At 45.0% G+C, this 17,285-nt stretch overlaps 1 long non-coding RNA gene across 1 annotated transcript in view; it reads left to right on the top strand.

Moving 5' to 3' along the window:
* Nucleotides 1-1,164: 1,164 nt before the first annotated feature.
* The window catches only part of LOC117197180 (uncharacterized), a 131,112-nt gene continuing 114,991 nt past the window's right edge, over nt 1,165-17,285 (top strand). Inside the window, exons 1-2 of the long non-coding RNA XR_007479114.1 lie at nt 1,165-1,908; nt 11,577-11,691. This is a non-coding gene — a long non-coding RNA (uncharacterized LOC117197180). The remainder of the gene's footprint in view (nt 1,909-11,576; nt 11,692-17,285) is intronic.

The following is a 17,285-nucleotide window of genomic DNA, read 5'->3' as shown; positions in this document are numbered from 1 at the left end:
GGAGAATTTGTTAGTTCCATTACTGATTCTGTGTGAGTTTCTGTAGAGGGTTTGTACACAATTAGCAGCAAAGTTTGGAGAGAGCCAGTGCATTTTATGACCTTGAAATATTTAGTAGGATTTTTTTGGTCTCTCATTTCTATGACTTTTGAAACAGTTAAGAGATGCTTACTTGGCCCCCATTTTGTTGGAAGACCAAATATGCAAATTGAACCTAATATTATGAAAAAAAATCTTTGTGATCAGAATTTTCGATGGTAATTTATTAATGGCTAGGTGTTGCAAAGATACATGGTTGCATTCAACAAGGAGGGCAGCTCATGTAGCCACTAATAATCCAATTATTATGCATAGAACTGGAGGACTGTTTCTCCTTAAGTGATGTGCTCTCCTGTTTATTACAATAATTAAAATAGTTAACAATGACTCTATGAATTTTGTTTCATAAATTTTGTTTACAAACCAGATAATGACTTCACTTTTGAGTCATTTTTTACTTCTGCAAGAGGGGATAGACGTTGATATTGCTGTGAGCTCCCATCATGCACTGAAATGTGTTTAATTGCACGTAACCCCAGTAGTACGATGACATACCTGCTGCATAGAGTCTGGCATTCACGCTGAGACTTTCTCATCGGTAAAACTGTTCTCAGTACTGTCATCACGTGTGTAGTGTGTTTTGTTGGGTGGATGCATGTCTTGGGGTTGGTTCGTGTATGGTTTTAGCAATTGCCAATGTTCCCCCAGTGATACAAGCAGGCTTCGTGGAGGAAGTCAGATTTCCAGAGTTCTTAGGACAGGAAAAAGCTTCCTAAGATAAAGAGAACGAACGTCTGCCAGGATCAGTCCTAGGAATATGATTTTTTTTGGGTTTTTTTTTGGCTGCATTGGGTCTTACTTGTGGCACTCGGAATCTTCGTTGTGGCATGTGGGATCTTTCCTTGCAGTGCGCAGATTTCTCTCTAGTTGTGGCGTGTGGGTTTTTCTGTCTCTTGTCGTGGCACGTGTGCGGGCTCCAGGGCAAGTGGGCTCTGGAGTTTGCCGCGTGTGGGATCTTAGTTCCCTGACCAGGGATTGGAACCCACGTCCCCTGCATTGGAAGGTGGATTCTTTTTTTTTTTTTTAATTAATTAATTTTATTTTTGGCTGCATTGGGCCTTCGTTGCTGTGCACGGGCTTTCTCTAGTTGCAGCGAGCGGGGTCTACTCTTCGTTGCGGTGCGCGGGCTTCTCATTGCGGTGGTTTCTCTTGTTGCGGAGCATGGGCTCTAGGCGTGTGGGCTTCGGTAGTTGTGGCGCATGGGATTAGTTGCTCCGCGGCATGTAGGATCTTCCTGGACCAGGGCTCAAACCCATGTCCCCTACATTGGCAGGCGGCTTCTTAACCACTGCGCCACCAGGGAAGCCCTGGAAGGTGGGCCACTGGGGAAGTCCCGATGTTGTCTATTTTAATGGGGGTTCTCAAGCTTCATCTTCAGCAGCTTCATCTGCAGAATTTATTAAAAAGCAGATGCCTGTGTCTACCTCTGATGAGTCTATTGTGTATCTGTGGTGGGTTCAGGCATCTGTATTTTTTATAAGCTCCTCAGAAAATCCTGGTATATACACTATGTTTGCCAATAAACCTCATGTGTTCTATTCCAGTAATTTTCAAAGAGCCACGTCCTGAACACTTTTTTTTTTTTTTTTTTTACAGTACACGGGCCTCTCACTGTTGTGGCCTCTCCCGTTGCAGAGCACAGGCTCTGGACGCGCAGGCTCAGCGCCCATGGCTCACGGGCCCAGCCGCTCCGCGGCATGTGGGATCTTCCCGGACCGGGGCACGAACCTGTGTCCCCTGCATCGGCAGGCGGACTCTCAACCACTGCGCCACCAGGGAAGCCCCTGAACACTTTCATCATGAAAATTGGTAAGCTGTTGATGATCTTTCCTTGCTGGACTACTTCCTTTCATTGTAAATTACAATGGATAGTAAATCGTGATGTAACACACCAGAGCTTAAAATGCAAATGATTAATTCTGTTGAATAAGTCAATTTATCAATTTCAGGCTTTAAATATAGTTAAATATTTTAATAAGTTAAATATTTTAATAAGCCTTTGTTTTGTCAGCTGAAAATTAGATATTCTATAGCACTGTTCAATAACCATTATTTGTAGGATTCTTGTTGGATCGATACAGCCCGGAGTTCCCCTCATGTGCTAACTCAACCCTGTGCTAAAAGTTTTCAGGCCCCAGGTAAAACGGTCTGAAAGAATGAGCCTACTCGAGAAAATGTAATTAAGATAAGAGTTTAGAACTATATTCATTGATTTTGGAAACTTGGCTTTTCTTCGAGTAAAAATCAGTTTTAAGTATTTTTAAAAAAGGATTATGAAGGATTTGCATTTGTTTAACGTGAACTACAATTCTGCAAGTTGCCTGAAATGTCACCATTACATATTTAATCCTTTAATTTAAATTATGGTCTCTGGTGTGTCTGTCACAGTAAAAGTGCTCTTTGGTGTCAGTCTGATGATATTTTAGAGGTACTGCAATGGAGTGAAAAGGCCACTGCAGTTGAAACAGAAGATTTGCAGTTATTAACTGTTCTCAGCCAAGGCATCTGACTCTCTGAACGCTGTGTGGGGTTGAGAACTGAGTAGGGTATAACAGTATCTAATAATCCCTCTTCTCAGCTGTACCCCCTTCTCGCTCTGCAGAAAGCAAATCCTTTATCAGACATCAGAGTGGAAATCTTCTCAAGAGTGTGGACACCTGGTTTTTCCTGGGAGCGGTCCTTGATGGGAGACTGACTGGGCTGGTACAGCTGCCGCCCAGGTAAAGGGTTGCTTTTCCCACCTTCTCTGCTTCCTCATCTTTCCTTTTCTCTCATCGTTTTTTGGGAGCTCAGGGCTGGATCAGAGACCATCGCTGTGATGCTCCTGCATCATTCTCAGAGAAGCAGAGAGAGTGATGGTTTTTCTTCTTCCACCAAAACTGGCTGCCGTCTTTGTATGTTAGTTCCATTCTCATCTAGACCAATGTCCGAGGGACTCTGAGTCTTTCTTTATTGAGTTTATCATTCTTACGCTTAGCAGTTAATATTTAGGGTAAAAATTCCCCATGTTGGAGGAGAAAGAAAGGACACAGAAGCAGAAATGATGGTGGCATGAGTGGGGAAGAGTGAGAAGTCTGGCCTCCTTAAACGTCTACGTTCGGAGAAGGTGGGGCTGAATTCTAGGGGCCTTGGAAGCCAGGGTGAGCAGTTTAAATTTGATGGAAAAGGGAAAATGGGGCCAAGCATGCTCTGAGATGCAGGCTTGCCTACAGGAAATTTACCAGGAGCAGTTCCCAGAGCAACGCCTGTGGAAGGGAGGAGAGTGGGCATGGCTGAGGCAACCTTGGCATTGGGGCGTCAACAACAACCTCAGCTGATGGCCCGGGGAGCTCGGAAGCTGGAGCATTTTCAGGTGGTCCCATGGTGCCCCGAGCTTTTTCCTCCCACGGTGGCCAGTCATGAGGTGTGGCTTCCTGTGCCCCCAGCAGTGTGATCTGGGGTGAAGGAGCTCTCTTCATCTGAGGGCAGTTTGCAGAGGGGGTGACAGCTGAGGGATGTCCATCTTCTGGGGAGGGGGACAAATCCTTCATCCCTGAAGGAGGATCTGGGTGGCACATCATGATGTCCGTCACGGGGCATCACTGCCGTGTCTTAAGGACATCTACTGTCAGTGGCAAAATGGTTATTTGGAAGTGGTTAGGTGCCTTTGGCAGAATGACCAAGCGAGTCCTTCAGGCTGAAAGAGGAAACATCCCCGAAGGCTGTAGGTTTACAGCAAAGCTCTCTGGAGGAGTGGGTGGCATAAATACAAACCAGCATTACACCTAACGGCACTCGGTCCCGTACAGTTGGCACCTGACTGGCACTGTCGCCATGTTTAAACGTGCCATCTCGCTTTGCATTCTGGAGGATGCAAAGCCTGCTGGTGGCCGGCTGTGTTTCATCACCATTCTGCTGGTTGTCAGCATCTGCTGGTTGTCAGTGATAAATTAGAGGCATGTAGTTCCCAGAACAAATGAGCCATTTTGAATATTGTGAGATGTGTAATTGAATGTAATACTAGCCTGTAGAATAATTGAGTTTAGAGAAACAAATATGCAAGAGTTTGGACTGAACGACCTGACAGAGGAGGAACCCGACAGTCCCCAGACCTCCTGATTCAATCATTGCATGGACGTGACACACAAGGAGAGCAACCATGCAAAAGCCACACACCTGGGCATTCAATTATTTTCCCCACGAGCAGTTGAAGCCCGTATTAAATTTCATTAATTTTACATATTACATCAAAGTTATTGATCGTACATAGAACATGTCTTTAAATCAACTCAAGTCAATCAACGTTATGGCCCCTCCATTAGATCACGACCTTAATCAGCATGCTATACCCACTAAATGCCAGTAGCAGCCCACAGGTATGACAATCAAAAAGTTGCCCCCAGTTGATAACCACTGCTATAGACCCGTCATAATGAAATTTTAAAATAAGCTTCCAAAGGACTAGGGTGATTTGCAAGTAAGTTAATTGCCTGGTGAAACAAACCTCAATATTCTTGAAAGAAAGACAACAAAATCCATACAGTAAACAAGGCTGCATTTGTAATGTTCAGCGTACACTCCGTGGTGAGCACAGCTGCACAGATCACCTGGTAGGAATAAGGGCCCTGCTTCCCCTGCTGCTGCCATTGCTGTGGCAGGCAACCTAGTCATCATCTCCCTTCAGGACCTGCCTCTGCTGTGGAGGCAGCTTGCTCCAGGTCACACCCTTTTCCTGGGGGATTGATATGGGGGTATAAAGGCCTGGCCCCCTTGTGTCAAGTTGGGAAATCTCTGAAGAAGTTAAAAAAAAATTAATAACGGTGTTAACATGGATTTAGGAGTACTAAAAACTCAGCTAATCAAGAAAATCTAACAGCAGAAAGGGATGTGGAAAAAAGGAAACAACAGATAAGGCTAATAAAAAACACATCGCAGTGTGGTAGACTTATCCCAACTGTATCAATAATTATCTTAAATAGAAATGTACTAAGCAATCCAGCTAAAAGGCAGCGATGATACACAAAGAAAAGCAGCAAGATCATATAAATGTCATTTACAAGAGATGCATTTTAAACATGAACAAAAGATGAGTTAAAAGGAGAAGGACAAAGAGGCTTATCATGCAAACTTTAATCTTAGAAAGAAAGCTGGTGCCATGGACCGAATGGGGTTCTCCTCGATTCATATGCTGAAGTTCTAACCCCCAACGTGACTACCTTTGGACATGAGGCCTTTAAGGAGGTAATTAAGGTTAAATGAGGTCATAAGGATGGGGCCTGAATCCTATAGGACTAGTGGCCTTATAAGAAGAGGAAGAGACACAAGAGATCTCTCTCCCACTTTGCACCTGTGCCCAGAGGAAAGCCCATTGAGGACACAGCAGGATGACGGCTGTCTGCAGCCAAGGAGAGAGTTTTCACCAGAATCCAACCCAGCTGCCACCATGATCTTGGACTTCCAGACTCTGGAAGTGTGATGAAATAAGTTTCTGTTTTTAAGCCACCCAGCCTGGGTTCTTTTGTTGTGGCAGCCCAAGCGGACTCCTATAGCTGCAATGGGTATGTTAATATCCAACAAATTAGACTATGGGAGAAATAAGGCATATTATCAAAAATAAAGACATTTCACAGTGATAAAGGAATCAATTCATTAAGAGGAGAATCCTAGATGTGGAGATTCTCACCCAGATCCCCCTTCAAAAATAAGAGCCTGCTGCCCTGCTGAGGAGAGTGTGCTCGGGGCTGCAGAGAGCTGTCTCATGTCACCTTTCCTGGGGCAGCCGGCATGCCGAGTGAGGCAGGCTGGAAAGACTTGCACGCTCTGGCTGCATATGGGATCATGTGATGGGCAATACTCACTCCAAGGCTCCCCACTAACGGTCGAGGACTTAATCTCTGCTACAATCCGGGCACTGCTTTCCAAGTCAGGAAGCTCTATGCAGCAGAAGGCAGAGTTTTATTCCGAAACTCTGCCGCTGGGGTTTGCTTGAGACTTATCTACTCCTGGAACCCTGGCACCTGGATCTGCTGGGCATGTGGCCTACCTGGGCGGGTCACTGGATTTGCTGCAGAGCTCTCTTCTGCCCTGGTACACACCTGAACCTGGATTTTGGAAATAGCATATGTCAGACTTCAGAATCTTGTTCTAGCCTATTACCAGTTTAATTGAAAGGCTGCAGAAAAGGTCACTATGCCTTTTTTTTTTTTTTTTTTGGTGGCAGGTGATACAAGTTGCAACAACCTGTCTTGACGGTGGAGGGGCATTTTGACTTGCCCCGGACCACTGGATGTATAAAACTTCACTACTGGGGCAAATTGGCGAGACTCTGAATCCCCATAGCATTTTCTCCCAATAACTGGCAAGAATAGATCTCACTGGGACATGTAGACATAACATATAACACGTAACAGTTTGTTTTCTGATTCTGGGTAGTGATTTGGAAACACCATTGGAATTCATGGCTTAGAATCGTAGATCTATGTTCAAGCTACTGATATGTTTCCTTTTCATTTGAACTGTTGTCCTGGAAACCTTTGAAGCAACCAGAGGTGAAGCAAACGCCTATGTAGCATTGAGCTGCAGAGTCTCTTTTCTGCGTCTGAACGTGGGTCTCTTGTGGGAATCAGAACTGCTCACAGACTCTCAATCTCTGCAAAAGGAATATCCTTGGGAAATTTCATGAAGGAAGCACACTTGTGCTACATTTGTGGTCTCTTCTCTGCGGTGACTCTGTGATAATAAATGTGTTTAAAAATCCATGACAGTGGGGCATCTATAGATGGTAGATTGTTTTGAATTTTTGTCAGCATCATAAACAATTTCACATTTCAAAAGAAATTTCTACCGAAACACTCATGCACAATGTAGATTTGCATGCACAATGTAAAACACAGACTGGTTTGAACAAACAGCACAGTGCTGCTTGGTTGTTTTAAATATTGGCATAGATAAAGATGTATTATTCATCTCAACTCTTTCCATTGCTTTGAAACAGAAAATAATTTCTGTGGCCAGCTCTGAATAAATATGTGAGTTTGTGCCTTAGCAATCATGATATGTTCATCTAGCTTGATGGGAAATGTAGAAATCCCACCTCATACTCCAGTTTTAACTTCTCTTCTTCAGGTCTAATTGCCCTTTCACCTGCTCTTCTTTACATAGCTCTTGGAGGGGATGGGGTGCTGTCTCAGTTCAGGAGGGTCTTCTCTGTGTCCTCCAGAGACAGAGGACACAGTGGGTCAGGTCTGGGTTGAGGGATGGGCCTGAGGTGGGGCTGGTAGTGCTCTAAGTCAAAATGTCCAAAGATCAAATTCAAAGAGTTTCAGCCAAGGCCCTGTGGACCCAGGAGCTCTGATTCCAGAGCGTAGGAGGTCAGATAATGATGCCAGCTAGGAGACAGAGCGATAAAAGTTCAAGAATCCCTGCTAACCTGTCAGAAGACTCAGAGGCCAGAATTAAGGCCCAGACACATGACAAAGCCTGCCTGGGGAGTGAGGGCATTCCTGGGGAAGGAATCTGTTCTTCAGGCCATTATACCTGAAGGTAACACTGTTGCTTGTTGCTACCACTGGCAACCAACATAGCTGTGCACAGGGAACTAGATTGTACTTACACTGTGAAGTATAATTTGTGGTTTAAAATCATAGACTTTTAGAGTAAATAAGAGTCTCAGACCACAGATTTTTAAACGTCTGGACTTAATTTGTATTCAGGCCCTCATTCTACCAGTCACAGTAATTTGTGGTTTCCCCTTTTCTGTTTCTCTGGGATGATGTCCAATTTCTGAGGGCAAGCACTGATTAGATTTGGGGTCCTGTGTCATCAATCCAGGAAGACAGGTGAAGAGTCATGCCCCAGTGTCACCCTCAATGCCCCTCCAGAGCCAGGGTCTCCTGCTGCTTGTGGCCCACTCCAGACCACAGGAGAGTTAGGCCATCCTACACCAACAGCTCCTAGAAATCCTCTGTACTCTTCCTAACTGCGTTGGAGTACGGCCTTCTCCAAGCAAGACCTCCCCACACATCCCCTAAGCCTTCAATGTTCATGGCCGATCAAGGGGCGTATCATTTGGCGGGAAAATGGCATTTCAGTGGCTGGATCTGGTGGTGCTGGAGCCATTTCTCTCTGCAGAAAGAGGTTCGATACTTAGAGGACCCTTTAGTCCGAATCAGAAAGTGTAAGTCTCATTCTTCGCTTTTCAGGTGTTCTTCTGCTATCCAGAAAATTGAATCTACAAGAAACTACAACAAGCCTGCATTCCTTCCCTTTCCCTCTGTTTCTGGATGACCAACCTTACAGAATTTTGTTACAGTTTCTCAGTCACGGCTTCATCATTGTCTGTGATTTTGCAAGCTGGCCATGATGTCTGAATCTGATTATTCCACCCTGGGTTACAGCCGCTGCTTCCAGGGCACTTGGCTCTATTTGTAGGACTTTTTATCAGTTCATGACTGTCTGAGTATTCCTGGAGATTCTAGATAAGCCTTCCCATATTCTGGGCTCAAATTTTGACTTACAAATCGGGTGCCTAAAAAATGTAACTTATGTTCCAAAATTTCATGTCTAATTTGAGGCACCATTCCATCAGGGTGATAGACATTTCATATGAATTTAGGGTTCTTCCTTCCTCACTTTCCTAGGGCAGCATTTAAGTTCTGTGGGCACATGACAGCAAGGCACAGAGGGAAGGATGCTGCAGGAGTGGGTCTCAGCATCATTGGCAGCCGGCTGAGAGGTCCGGAGACCTCTGGTCTTTGGTCAAGTCTGTAGTTAGACATGTGGGCTGTTTCCATTCCGTGTATGTCTGTGACGATCTAAGGCGGTTTTCACTTACAAAAGAACATTCATGGCTTTAATGTTCCAGGAACATGGATTACAAATACAGAAAAAATCATTAAAGAGGTTGCTTAAGTTAGTGGATCAGACTTGGAATAGGAAAAGAAGTATTGTTCCGGAAGCTTCTGCCATAGCGTAGTAATATGCTCGGAGGAGCCCTGTGTGAGCTTATTTTTTGCTCCCAAGATGAGGAAGATTGTAGATATAAATAGTTTATTTTCAGGAAAGGACCCTCAAAGGAAACTTTCATCATTTAACCACTCTTCAATTGCTCCAAGAAGATAAAAGTACAACCTCCAAACCTTGAAAATCAGGTCAAATCTTCCTAAACCCTGGAGTTGTGGGGATGCAGAAGAAGCAGGACGCCCATGAGACAGGTGTTATTATTCCTGCTTTCAGATCACCAACTGCTGGTCCGAGGTGGGATTTCCATGGAAAACGTAATGAAAATATGACTCGTCTTCCCGCTTCGTTCTTCCCTGGTCTCAGAGTCGGGGGGAGGCTGTACGGAGGAAGTGTAAGATGAAGAATTTCTGTTTTCACTAAGAAAGATGATGTGATTAAGGAACAAGTTTTTGAAAGTCTCAGTCATTTTAAGGAAAAAAGATTTCTTAAAAAGGAGCACCCGCCGCCCCCCCTCCGTATAGAGAATAAAAGCAAACAACTTAGAAATGGGTGATGACTGTATGCAGAGGACAGCTCTGTTGAAGTCCCATGTCACTTGGACATGGTTTCATGTAGCAGGTGCTCTAAATGATTCGTGATGAAAGGAGTTTTCAGCATTATTACAATGTTACCTGAGGAACTACTCATCGGGAAGCGTTGGTCATTCCATTGTGTAGCAGTGGTAATGATCGCTGCTCAGGAATGACTCGATCACGCATTTTTGTCTTCGTTCTGTCCAGCGTGTCACTTTGAAACGAAATTAATTTTCTAGACAGAAGAGCCAGAAAATAAATCCTTTTGGAAATCTTTAGAGATTTAGATTCACTCCCAACCCCACCCCCCGCCCCCGCATCTCTTAATGATGTGCCAGGCATCTGCTTAGCACTGGGTGCAGGGCAGGCAGGTGGCGTCCATGCGTTTGACAGATCTGAGCATCTATTAAGCACCAGACAGTGTGCTCGGCACCAGAGATTGGAGAATGTCCAATCTCCAATGAGATTGGAGATGCCAGAGCTTGGAGAATGTTCCTGGTCTTAAGGACATACAAAGATAAGTGGAGAAGAGATATTAATTGGCAATTAAAATACAGCATTGTAACCACTAGTCATGGAAATCTCCTCTAAGATGAACATCTGGCTGTATTTTTAAGAATGATAATCATGAGGTGCCTCTTCTAGAAACTGGGAAATAACTACTTTGTGTGATCCAGAGAAACACGAATCGAAGTTAGGAAATATGCTATTGGCTACTTAACAATTTTTCTTTTTAAATTAGCAGGACCAAGTTTTTTGTTTTGTTTTTTAGAAGTTGCTGGGGGTAGGAGTTTATTAATTAACTAATTTATTTTTGCTGGGTTGGGTCTTCGTTTCTGTGCGAGGGCTTTCTCTAGTTGTGGCAAGCGGGGGCCACTCTTCATCGCGGTGCGCGGGCCTCTCGCTATCGCGGCCTCTCTCGTTGCGGAGCACAGGTTCCAGATGCGCAGGCTCAGTAGTTGTGGCTCACGGGCCTAGTTGCTCCATGGCATGTGAGATCCTCCCAGACCAGGGCTCGAACCCGTGTCCCCTGCATTAGCAGGCAGATTCTCAACCACTGTGCCACCAGGGAAGCCCAGCAGGACCAAGTTTATAGATAAAAAGGACAAAGGATAGAGTATTTCTTCTGTTTAGTCATTTAAAAAACTAACTCTTCAGAGACAATGTTTGTACTACTTGTGCTGAGCTGTGTTGCTGCCGAGGTGTTGTTTGATTCTTTCTGCTTATTGATTTACAAAGCTTCTTAAAAGGCAAACTTCAGTTTTCCTTTTGAACTGGACAAAAATTCAGAATGTACTAAACCTGACCACACGTACAGTTTCCTAAGTTGTTCTCCCTTAAGAATGGCTGCAGAAGCTCCATCTCGTAAGATGTGGGATATCATTTTCTTTGCCTTGAAGACAGAATTTCCTCGAGAATTGTAAATATCTGATATGGTTTTTTTTTTTTTGCGGTACGCGGGCCTCTCACTGCTGTGGCCTCTCCTGTTGCGGAGCACAGGCTCCAGATGCGCAGGCTCAGTGACCATGGCTCACGGGGCCCAGCCGCTCTGCGGCATGTGGGATCTTCCCGGACCGGGGCGCGAACCCGTGTCCCCTGCATCGGCAGGCGGACTCCCAACCACTGCGCCACCAGGGAAGCCCTATTTCCTGTATTTTAAGATGCTTTGACATCTTGGGGCCTTTCTGGTCCTGGAGAGTCTCCCCGTCCCAGGGCCAGTTAATTCGTAAAGAAAGTAAAACACTTGCTTTTGAGCATGTCTTTCATGTCCAAACCAGAACCCACAACCTCAAGTATCGCCTTAATCTAACTCTCACACACCAAGCCGATATTCCCCTCTCCCAAATCCCCCCAGGGCCAGGTACTGGTTGACCAGGGACCCCTATAGCCTAGAGACCACTAAAATTATTCACACCAGCCAATCCTAAACTTGCTCAGCTTGTCTACCCTGCCCCTTCCTTGCAGTGAGACCACAATAAAGGCTCCCGCCTGTGTTTTCTCCTTGCCCCTGCGTCTTGCCGAATCTGATGCTTCCACATGTGGACTTGCACAGCGTGACTGCCCTCTCCTCTTGGGAACAGTGAGTAATAAAGGCTTCTTTCAGGGAAGTCAGTTGCCTGTCACCTTACCTGCCTGTCATCCATCACACCCGATTAAACAAATCCCAGGGATATTTTAAAACGCCCGTTCCCCCATGCAAGCTCCCCCTCTATCACACTGCCCTGTTGTTGCTCTCTGGGGTGTTATCATCATCTGATAGTATCTTGTATATTGTTAATTTACTTTTTACTTATAACTACAAGCCACTGTTCCTCGCAAGGTTGTAAGCATGGTGCAAGTAGGAAATCTACTGCCTGTTCAGCATCCCTGGTGCCCGGACCAGAGCCTGGGAGAATGGGCAATCAGTCAGTAATTCTTGTCCAAATGAAATGTGTAGACACTGGGAGAAGAGCAATGAGAAAATCAAATGAAAGAGTATTTGAGAAATCATTTTGGAAGTTCTAAAATATTATACAATTAAAATGGTGAGTTTATTGCTGGATGCCTCTAGTCTCAAAAATTAAGCATTTCATATAGCATCACAGGCAGGTCTCGGAGGGCTTTAAGGAAGTATACTTTTATCCATTTTCCTGCACAGAAGGACAAGATATCTCTAGTGGTCTCAGAAAAATTTCTTATTAGGGAAAATCATGTCAAGATACACCTGTGGCTCTGGTGCTGAGATCTGTGTATTTTCCCATCTTCCTGGACAGTTGGACTACAGTTCCCAGCACCCCTTGCAGTTAGGTCTGGTCATCTGATTGAATTCTAGCCAATAGTGGGTGAGTGAAATTGATGGGCACCACTTCCAGTCTTGGCCCCTACAAGTGTCTCTGGGCAACCTCCAGGCTCCTTCACCTTCCTGGGTGACCTTGGAAACCATGGGTGGGGGGAAGTGGAGGTGACACAGAATGGAAGGGGTCTTGGTTCCTACCTTATCACTTGGAGAGTCACTCAAGATCAGCAACATTCACTTTGGACTTAACCTGAGTGAGAAAGTTTTGTTTTGTTTTTTAAGTTTTATCAAAAAATAGCTGATTTACAATGTTGTGTTAGTTTCAGGTGTACAGCAAAGTGATTCAGTTATACATACGTATATATCTATTCTTTTTTAGATTATTTTCCATTATAGATGATTACAAGATACTGAGTATAGTTCCCTGTGCTAGACAGTAGGTCCCTGTTGTTTATCTTTTTTACATATAGTAGTGTGCATCTGTTAAACTCATTTATCCCTCCCCCTCCCTTTCCCCTTTGGTACCCATCAGTTTGTTTTCTATGTCTCTGGGGAGAGTCTTATTGAGTGAAAACACTCGGGTTTTGTGGACAACCTGTTTTAGGAGCTATTGTCTTCATTAACATCGGTGCCTCGAGTGTCTGGGTAAAATCTAGCTGATGCCAAACATTGTGATGACAGGGGATTTAAAGCCCTCTTCTCGCCGGGAGATCAGAGGCTGTGGGAGTTGAATAACTCTTTTGCCTATGATTTACAGGGCTTCTGTATGGTCTAGGTCCACGCCTCCTGTGCTCTTTCCTGTGTCTGCTGTGGCTTGGGTTCTGCCATGACTCAGCATCTTGCCTTGATTGGGTTAGAAAGGGCAATCCTGAAGAAGTGAAATTCATATCTGTCAGTTTGGCAGAGTTTGCAAAAATCTACTCAAATGCAATTGTCTGGTATTATTTCTCTGGGCTCTAGGCAAACGGCCAGAAGGTGGAGATCTGATTTCCTCCCTAAAATATAACTTTGCTCTCCCAGGCATAGCTGTCAGCACAGGGGAAGGACTAGACCTCAGTCATCCCTTAACAGTGTCCTTCCCTTTCCTAACTGTCCTCTCTCCCTTTCTGGGAACCAGGGCTCTGGGGCTGTTGCCTCGTGGCCCCAAGCCCCCAGCTCAAGCTGCCCTCCTTTGTGCCCCTGCTCCCTCTGGGTAGACGGTTGTCTCCTGCATCCTCAGAATCGCTCTCTGAGCCATTCCCTAGAGCCCTCATTTACCCTCAGGGGCCTCAGCCTCTGCTGTTGTCCAGCAAGGGTGGGAAACAGGCGGACGTGCAGCCTTCTCAGGCTTTTCTCCACCGCCTCAGCAAAGGAAAGACAAAGCAGAGGGAATGTTTCTGGCTGGTCCTCTTTCTGTCCCTGGGAGGGTGGGCAGGGAGCAGCCAGGCTGCATTTCTGAGGTCCTCAGATAAAGACCCGTGGGCACTTTCCTGTACACTGAGACTTCTTCTTTTGTGATGTCAGCTTTTAACTTGCCAAGGCAGGGCGAGGTGGCAATGCTTGTTTCATTCCCCATTAAAGAACTCTTGACCTCTGGTGTGAAGAGTTCATGGAAACAGGTGTTGAGACTTCCCAAGTATTTAGAATGTGGATTTCATGAGGAACCAGGTAAGTAACTTGGCTTCCAGTCCTGGTTCTGCATTAACTGGGTGTCTTCCAGCAGGTCCTCAGTTTCTGGACATTTTTTTCCACTTGTACAACATGGTAGTGGGTTTCTCAGTGGATTATTTCCCTCCTAACATGTAAAACATAATATGTTTTTTCATATCAGATAAGTGAACTTTGTTCATCTGGTGATTCAATGCCAAGGTGATATGACATCGTCTCCTCAATAGATTAGCTGTCCTTTAAGAACACTCCTAACCAATTCAACAGTTTAGTCTGCTTGTTTTATTTTACTTTTTCTATTGTGGTAAGGACACAACACGAGATCTACCGTCTTAGCAGATGTTTTGTACACGGGCCTCTCACTGTTGTGGCCTCTCCCGTTGCGGAGCACAGGCTCCGGTCGCGTAGGCTCAGCGGCCATGGCTCACGGGCCCAGCCGCTCCGCGGCACGTGGGATCCTCCCGGACCGGGGCACGAACCTGTGTCCCCTGCATCGGCAGGCGGACTCTCAACCACTGCGCCACCAGGGAAGCCCCGTCTTAGCAGATTTTTATGCGCACAATATGGTGCTGTTACCTACAGGTGGCCAATCTCCAGAACTTACTCATTTGGTGGAACTGAAACTCTACCCAGTTCTTCCCTCAGCCCCTGGTGACACCTTCTACTGTTTCTGAGTTTATTTTAGATGCCTCATGGAAGTGGAACAATGCAGTATTTGTCCTTTTGTGATAATGTGGCATATGCATACAATAAAGTACTCTTCGGCCTTTAAATAGAAAGGCATCTCATTGTAAAGCAATTATACTCCAATAAAGATGTTAAAAGAAAAAAGACAAGGTACTTACCAAATTAAAAAAAAATAAATAAATAAAAAGAAGGGCATCTCAGTGTTGTTTGACTTGTGATCTGAAGTCCTAGGAAGTCTTAGGAGCCACCCTGGGGGCCTGGTGGGGATGGGCTGAGGAACCTGTGGGGTCCTCCTCTCGTCCTACCCCACCCCTGCCACCCACCACATTCATGTTCTCTATGTATTTGGGTTGCAAAGTAAGAAAGCATCCTGGACTAGATGATCTGAAAATGATGTTGGTCCTCATTTCAGGTGTTTTGCTCTATTGGTTAAACATGTGTCAGAGAAAAATCTTTATTTTTCATTGAAAAAAATTGCAGTCACCATTTTCCTTGGTTCTCTCTGGTTCTAACATTCTCTGATTGTCTAAAATGGGACAGGGGATGAGGTCCGCCTTTCCCGGCACACGCTTGGGTAGCACACACTGGTGACAATACCCAGGAGAAGAGGCCATCGCAGCTCCGTCCTGGAAGCAGGGTCAGAGATAGGCTGCTGGGCCGCCTGCCTGACCCACTGCCTCAAGGCGGATCATCTCCACCTGTGCAGCAGCACCCCCGAGGGTGAGCGATACAGCAGACTCACGAGGAAACTCTTGAGGCTCCTTGGTGAAGAGCTATTATGAGATTCCATTGCGTTAACATGGGTTTCAGCTGTCTTGCATCCTTTTGGTGGTTTACCAGCCCTAAAGAATGAAGCAGAGAGTGCTACCTGAACTATATTTCCGCTTAGAATCAGCCATGTCTGATGGGCGTCACAGTGGGTAGAAATAAATATCATGCGTCGCTAATTCCTCTAGAGAAGCTTGGGTGAGAATATGTACGTTTGGCAAATGTGAACTTGCACTTCACAGGACGCGGCCGTGTTTACAGAGCCCACTAGGTGGTGCGTGAGCTGCCCCGATCATGATGGTCTGAGCTGGACCAGTCAGAGCCCGCCTCCCAGGAGCTCCCTCAGGCCAGATGCTCACACCTCACGATTCTGCTCTCCAATATCCCCGGTCCTGTATCCGTCTCTAGTTTCTTCCTCTGTGAAAGCAGGGCCCAGGCTTTCTTGCTGCTTCTTTAATAAAGCACACAGTAAAAGTTTGAATTCTTGAAACCTTCATTTAATCCTTTAAACTCCAACAAGCATTGAATTTTAATTTTAAAGCTGTCACAGATTCAAAGTATTAGAGCATGTTTATGGACAAATCACATGTTCAATAAAGGGCTTGTATATAGAATAGATAAGGAACTCTCAAAACTCAAAAACAAACAATTCTATTAGAAAATGGACAAAAACATGAACCGACATTTCATCAAACAGGATATATATATTTCTTTGTCTTTGGAATTCTAGATCTGTGGTCTCAGAATTAGAGAAGTTTCCATACATCTAACAAGCAACTTTCCAGTCCAAGGCAGGGCAGAGGGAAGGAAGCTCTTAAGCTCATCATTACATCCTCACTGATGCACCAACCAAAGATGTTTTTAACAGGGTCCTGTGAAGAGGCTGATGTGGACACAAAGTCTGCTCCCGTATGTGGGGACCCCTCTTCCCGGTGTTCACTGTGGAAATCTAAGCTGGACCAGGAACATGCTTGATGCTTGACAATTGCAACCATTCTCTCTGACTCATGATGTCAGTCACTACCTACAGTGGTTAAATTCCCTGTTTCCACATCTGCAGTGTGGTGGCCAGCCCAAGGTTTTCCTGGTGCCTTTGAATCCAATCTCCTCCCATACACTGATCTATTAAACTTCTTTCTTTTCTGCTGGAGCCATTTCCTTTTTTGTAAAAGGCATTCAGGTTCATACATTCCAATCAAAACCAATTGATTTACACTTTGCTTTTCTTGAATCCCTTGCAATTCTTTCCCCCTCCTTTTTGTATCTTCATGCTCATTTGCACAACGGTTTTTACTTTCTGCACCTGACCCTGCCCTGCTCTCCAGTACTCTGCAGAAAGGTGTGACATAACTGTGCAGTAGATTGAATTTGCAGGACGCTTACCCAGTGAGGCAACAAAGCCCATTCAGACAGAGCACTCTACCCACTAATTATTCACATAATGTGAAAAGTAAATGAGGCTTGTTAGCATCGATGCTATCAGCACGTTAACTTACTTTAAAACCATTTTAATGATGATTAAGTAACAACTGGATGCTGCATTATTAAGGGGTCTCTATGTTTTTGTGTACATTGGCTGGTTCTTAATTGGCTAATTTCTTTTTTTTTGAATTTTATTTTATTTTATTTTTATACAGCAGGTTGTTACTAGTTATCTATTTTATACATATCAGTGTATACATGTCAATCCCGATCTCCCAGTTCATCCCACCCCCCCATCCCCCGTTTCCCCCCCTTGGTGTTCATATGTTTGTTCTCTACATCTGTGTCTCTATTTCTGCCCTGCAAACCGGTTC

The sequence above is a fragment of the Orcinus orca genome, chromosome 9 (genome assembly GCF_937001465.1).
Source record: "Orcinus orca chromosome 9, mOrcOrc1.1, whole genome shotgun sequence".
Classification (NCBI taxonomy): Eukaryota; Metazoa; Chordata; class Mammalia; order Artiodactyla; family Delphinidae; genus Orcinus; species Orcinus orca.
Note: the sequence above shows the minus strand (reverse complement) of the source record. Positions and strands in the feature narration are given on the sequence as shown.